This window comes from Neolamprologus multifasciatus, chromosome 16 (genome assembly GCF_963576455.1).
Source record: "Neolamprologus multifasciatus chromosome 16, fNeoMul1.2, whole genome shotgun sequence".
Lineage (NCBI taxonomy): Eukaryota > Metazoa > Chordata > Actinopteri > Cichliformes > Cichlidae > Neolamprologus > Neolamprologus multifasciatus.
In genome coordinates this window covers 11,437,650-11,444,277 of record NC_140454.1, presented here as the reverse complement: position 1 = coordinate 11,444,277, position 6,628 = coordinate 11,437,650, and the positions used below count along the sequence as shown (strand labels likewise).

The following is a 6,628-nucleotide window of genomic DNA, read 5'->3' as shown; positions in this document are numbered from 1 at the left end:
TCAGTGTTTCAACTGAAAAAATAGAATGCCATTGATAAAAAAAATAGAATGCCTTTGATCCCCTGTGATGTCATCATCTTCTGTGATGTCCCCTGTGATGTCATGAGCGAAAAAACCCTTAAATAGGAGCTTTGCTCTGTTAAACTTTGCTGCTCAACGGACCTTGACCTGACAGTAAGCAAACCATTTTGGAGAGTTTTGAGAGAATTTCGCGTTACTTAGCAATTCACTGACCAAGCCGACACATTTCACCATGTCAGCTAACCCATCCTTCCGCTCAATGAGCTTGGAATAGTTAAAGGGAACATTTTGGGAAACCACTACAAGGTAGAGGCTTTCCTCGGAGAAGGGGGCTTTGGTATTGTAGCCAAATGTCGTGATACCATGACCAACCGAGCTGTGGCTATTAAAGTAAACAAGAGCCGCCCTGATATTCTGCAACAGGCAAAAACTGGAAATTTTCATCCTGGAGCAGCTGAGAAGGTTGGATCCAGATGCCGCCAACATTGTTAAATGGAACGGCTTTTTCCACGACGGAGAGCGGGTTTGCTTAAAGTTCGAACTCCTCGATCAATGCCTGTGGGACTACATAGGGGACCGGAAAAACCAGGGTCTCCCCATAAGCGAAGTCAGGCCAATTTTAGGTCAGCTCACAAATGCTCTGTCCCACCTGGGTTCTGTGGGAATAGTGCACGCTGACATCAAACCTGGAAACATCATGGTTGTAAACCGCCATGAGTCTCCCATCAAAGTCAAACTTATAGACTTTGCCTCGCATGTCCTGCGTCTGCAGTGATGCCTGGTGACCGTGTGGGGACGGTTGGTTATAGTGCACCTGAGGTTATGCTTGGCCTTCCTTATAACGAAGCAAGTGACATGTGGTCTCTGGGGCTGGTGGCTGTGGAGCTTGTTACAGGGGTGCCACTCTACCCTGGAAAAAAATATTATGATGTTTTGAAATTCATCATAGAGACTCAGGGTCAGCCACCAGGATCATGTTCTAGACTCTGGCGTGTACACTGAAGATTATTTCATTGAAGACAACAACAACCAACAGCGCTGGATATTTAAGACTGACCAACAATTTCAGTACGAGACAGGATATGAGTCCCTGGAGACAAGATACATCAAACTGACGCGTCTGGATGACCTCGAACAAGTAATGATATTTAGAAGAGGACCTGAAAATGGCCAACGTTTGTTTGTAAGCTTAATTAAACAAATGTTGGCCTTGGATGCAAACCAGCGCATAACACCGTCGGAGGTTCTCCGGCATCCCTTTTTCAACCCTAAGAGTTCCCCTTGCATTGACATGAGTGCTGAAAGATCACAAAACCCTGTGGTCTTTCAGCACCCTTCAAACTTGAAATGCAAGAGATCAGAGAAAATCAACTGCAGTTTTCAAAACTCGGTTGAATTTTCTCAGCAAGTATTCGTACACACGTCAGCCAGCCCATCCTTCAGCTCAGATGAGCTTGAAATAGTTGAAAGGAGCATTTTGGGAAACCACTACAAGGTAGAGGCTTTCCTCGGAGAAGGGGGCTTTGGTATTGTAGCCAAATGCTGTGATACCAAGACCAACCGAGCTGTGGCTATTAAGGTGAACAAGAACCGCCCTGATATTCTGCAACAGGCAAAAAAGGAAATTTTCATCCTGGAGCAGCTGCGAAGGTTGGATCCAGATGCCGCCAACATTGTTAAATGGAACGGCTTTTTCCTTGACAGAGAGCGGGTTTGCCTGAAATTTGAACTCCTTGATCAATGCCTGTGGGACTACATACGGGACCCGAATAACCGGCGTCTCCCCATAAGCGAAGTCAGGCCAATTTTAGGTCAACTCACAAATGCTCTGTCCCACCTGGGTTCTTTGGGAATAGTGCACGCTGACATCAAACCTGGAAACATCATGGTTGTAAATCGCTATGAGTCTCCCATCAAAGTCAAACTTATAGACTTTGGCCTCGCATGTCCTGCGTCTGCAGTGATGCCTGGTGAACGTGTGGGGACAGTTGGCTATAGTGCACCTGAGGTTATGCTTGGCCTTCCTTATAACGAAGCAAGTGACATGTGGTCTCTGGGGCTGGTGGCTGTGGAGCTTGTTACAGGGGTGCCACTGTACCCTGGAAAAAAATATTATGATGTTTTAAAATTCATCATAGAGACTCAGGGTCAGCCACCAGATCATGTTCTCGATCCTGGCGTGTACACTGAAGACTATTTCACAAAAGACAACTACAACTACAACCGACAGCGCTGGACGTTTAAGACCGCCCAACAATTTAAATATGAGACAGGATATGAATCTTTGGAGACAAGATACATAAAACTGACACGTCTGGATGACCTCGAACAAATAATGATGTTTAGACGAGGACCTGAAGATGGCCAACGCTTATTTGTCAGCCTAATTAAAGACATGTTGGCCTTGGATGCACACCAGCGGATAACACCCTCTCAGGTTCTCCGGCATCCCTTTTTCAGCCCTGGCCTCTCCAACAGGTTCCCAAGTATCAACATTGAAAAACCACACAGAGTCAATCTCCAGCATGACATCTTCCACCCTGGACAAAAGTGATAAAAACACAAACTGGGGTTGGAAAAGGATATTAACAGAAAATTACACTGGAAATATTAATTAAGCTGCTCCAATAATTATCACTTTGGCTTTTTTTTATTTTAATTTTCACTCCCCCCACCCCAACCAGTCGCGGCAGATGACTGTCCCTTCCTGAGCCTGGTTCTGTCGAAGGTTTCTTCCTTTTTAAAGGGAGTTTTTCCTTCCCACTGTTGCTAAATGCTTGCTCATAGGGAAATCGTCTGATTGCTGGGGTGGCCAAAACTCTAGGGGAACTAGCAATTCTTGTGAAATTTAAAAAAAAAAAGCCTACCAATATTCAAAGCAGAGCAGCGGACACCTTACCATCACATCAGTCCTTTAATCCGACCTAAAACACCACGTTTACAGAAATAAATTCCATACAAATTGGAAATAAATTGTTGTTTTTGATTGTTTATAAATATATAGTGCTACCCTTCAGCCTCCTAGTAGACATACCTGTGTTATAAATGTGAAACTCCTCTGATTTTCAGAAAAGTTGACCTCTGACCTTGAAGTCAAGGGCACTGAGATTTAAGCTTCACAGAGATTTTCAGTAGATGCAACCATGGTATTGATGTGAAAAATCTACACAATCACAAACTTGGGTGTCCACAGCGCCTCGCCATATACCAAAGATTAAGAGGTGGTTTTTTTCTAGGTTTTTATAAAGATTACAAAACACAAATAACAAAAATGTCAACACTATTTTGATGTTGTCTGATGTAGTGCAAAAAAACCCAAAACAAACCCAAAATGTAATAAATAAAGTAAATAAGGTATATACTACATAGTATACAAGATTTTAGTGGTCCACAATGGGGTCAATGAACAGAATGAAGGAAGTAAGTCTTTTATATGACAATGGTGTGAAAAAGCGTTTTCCTATTTATTTGTATGTTTGTCACACTTAAACATTTCAGATCATCAAACATTTTTTTCTTTTTTATGTAAAAGGAAAAATCCTTTAACTGTCCAGTTTTCTTGATGTTATGATGCTTCTACCACTGGTTTGTCATTAATAAATCAGACTTTGGCTGCTGCAGCAGAAAAAGACAAAGAGAAAATGTAATCACACAAATCAGAGGTGCAGATTTACACTTTACCTGAAACAGAGCAAAAGTGCTTTTTAAATAGGTTAATGAATATTAAGTAATATAGGCTAGATGTCTGGACATTACTAGTTTCATTTGGGCCTTCTGGGCCATTAGTCCTCTGGCTTATTGCCAGTTACCAGCCAAATAGCTTGTGTATTTTATTATCTTAGTGTGTTAAAGATTCTAGTTCTTATTCTGGTCAAACTGAGCTTCATTATTTGTTTACAGCACAGCTACAGTTCCAGGTGACTTCAAGTCAAAAGGATACTACATGTCAATGGCCAGCAGCCTGTATTCAGTTTGAATATTGCTGTAAATGTACCTGGATCTGTTTCTATTGGGTTGTGAATTTGGTCTCACTGTTACATCCAACTTTTAGAGTGGGATAAATAGAAAAAGAAACAAGAGAGAATGGATTTGTAGTTAGAAATCCAAAGTTGCTTCTGTTTTGCCCACACACATTGATGATGATTTCACATCACTAAGCAGGTTATCAAATGTGGACAGAATGTTAGCAGAATCTTATCATTCTCATAAGATTCTGTTTTTGTGTCATTCAATACAATGTGTTTATGTGTGACATACTGATATGAATCATATTATCTTATGGAATTCCAAAAACGGCTGCCAGGACAGCTGCCACCACACTGATGTGACACACTACAAATCAACTCTTTGATGCTCTGTGCTGAGTCTGCACAATAACCTGCACTTAAACATTCATTTAATATCACGTACACATATACACACACTGTCCCTCAAGAAGACACTGAGAAAAAATAAAGAATAACATTGAGACTGTAACTTTGCCTTAAGTCATTGTTGATTTTGTCTTCACTCTCCATCCCCCGCCAAGCTGCACCTGTGATTCTGCGGCTGCTCGCTGATGAGCTGACAGATAAGATCTTTTCTTATCCTCTGAATCCTTACCCTATCACCTCTGCCTCCCACAGGGCGCCAGCCTGCCCTGTTGAAACACTATTTTTTTTCAGTGTTTCAACTGAAAAAATAGAATGCCATTGATAAAAAAAATAGAATGCCTTTGATCCCCTGTGATGTCATCATCTTCTGTGATGTCCCCTGTGATGTCATGAGCGAAAAAACCCTTAAATAGGAGCTTTGCTCTGTTAAACTTTGCTGCTCAACGGACCTTGACCTGACAGTAAGCAAACCATTTTGGAGAGTTTTGAGAGAATTTCGCGTTACTTAGCAATTCACTGACCAAGCCGACACATTTCACCATGTCAGCTAACCCATCCTTCCGCTCAAATGAGCTTGGAATAGTTAAAGGGAACATTTTGGGAAACCACTACAAGGTAGAGGCTTTCCTCGGAGAAGGGGGCTTTGGTATTGTAGCCAAATGTCGTGATACCATGACCAACCGAGCTGTGGCTATTAAAGTAAACAAGAGCCGCCCTGATATTCTGCAACAGGCAAAACTGGAAATTTTCATCCTGGAGCAGCTGAGAAGGTTGGATCCAGATGCCGCCAACATTGTTAAATGGAACGGCTTTTTCCACGACGGAGAGCGGGTTTGCTTAAAGTTCGAACTCCTCGATCAATGCCTGTGGGACTACATAGGGGACCGGAAAAACCAGGGTCTCCCCATAAGCGAAGTCAGGCCAATTTTAGGTCAGCTCACAAATGCTCTGTCCCACCTGGGTTCTGTGGGAATAGTGCACGCTGACATCAAACCTGGAAACATCATGGTTGTAAACCGCCATGAGTCTCCCATCAAAGTCAAACTTATAGACTTTGGCCTCGCATGTCCTGCGTCTGCAGTGATGCCTGGTGACCGTGTGGGGACGGTTGGTTATAGTGCACCTGAGGTTATGCTTGGCCTTCCTTATAACGAAGCAAGTGACATGTGGTCTCTGGGGCTGGTGGCTGTGGAGCTTGTTACAGGGGTGCCACTCTACCCTGGAAAAAAATATTATGATGTTTTGAAATTCATCATAGAGACTCAGGGTCAGCCACCAGATCATGTTCTAGACTCTGGCGTGTACACTGAAGATTATTTCATTGAAGACAACAACAACCAACAGCGCTGGATATTTAAGACTGACCAACAATTTCAGTACGAGACAGGATATGAGTCCCTGGAGACAAGATACATCAAACTGACGCGTCTGGATGACCTCGAACAAGTAATGATATTTAGAAGAGGACCTGAAAATGGCCAACGTTTGTTTGTAAGCTTAATTAAACAAATGTTGGCCTTGGATGCAAACCAGCGCATAACACCGTCGGAGGTTCTCCGGCATCCCTTTTTCAACCCTCAGAGTTCCCCTTGCATTGACATGAGTGCTGAAAGATCACAAAACCCTGTGGTCTTTCAGCACCCTTCAAACTTGAAATGCAAGAGATCAGAGAAAATCAACTGCAGTTTTCAAAACTCGGTTGAATTTTCTCAGCAAGTATTCGTACACACGTCAGCCAGCCCATCCTTCAGCTCAGATGAGCTTGAAATAGTTGAAAGGAGCATTTTGGGAAACCACTACAAGGTAGAGGCTTTCCTCGGAGAAGGGGGCTTTGGTATTGTAGCCAAATGCTGTGATACCAAGACCAACCGAGCTGTGGCTATTAAGGTGAACAAGAACCGCCCTGATATTCTGCAACAGGCAAAAAAGGAAATTTTCATCCTGGAGCAGCTGAGAAGGTTGGATCCAGATGCCGCCAACATTGTTAAATGGAACGGCTTTTTCCTTGACAGAGAGCGGGTTTGCCTGAAATTTGAACTCCTTGATCAATGCCTGTGGGACTACATACGGGACCCGAATAACCGGCGTCTCCCCATAAGCGAAGTCAGGCCAATTTTAGGTCAACTCACAAATGCTCTGTCCCACCTGGGTTCTTTGGGAATAGTGCACGCTGACATCAAACCTGGAAACATCATGGTTGTAAATCGCTATGAGTCTCCCATCAAAGTCAAACT

The 6,628-nt window shown here is 43.0% G+C and overlaps 2 protein-coding genes across 3 annotated transcripts in view; both read right to left on the bottom strand.

Moving 5' to 3' along the window:
• Window positions 1–6,628, bottom strand: part of LOC146500345 (CD209 antigen-like protein A) — a 231,089-nt gene that overhangs the window by 142,961 nt on the left and 81,500 nt on the right. The gene's annotated exons all lie outside the window — the stretch shown is intronic.
• LOC146500347 (C-type mannose receptor 2-like) overlaps window positions 1–6,628 on the bottom strand; it is a 50,900-nt gene that overhangs the window by 5,309 nt on the left and 38,963 nt on the right. The gene's annotated exons all lie outside the window — the stretch shown is intronic.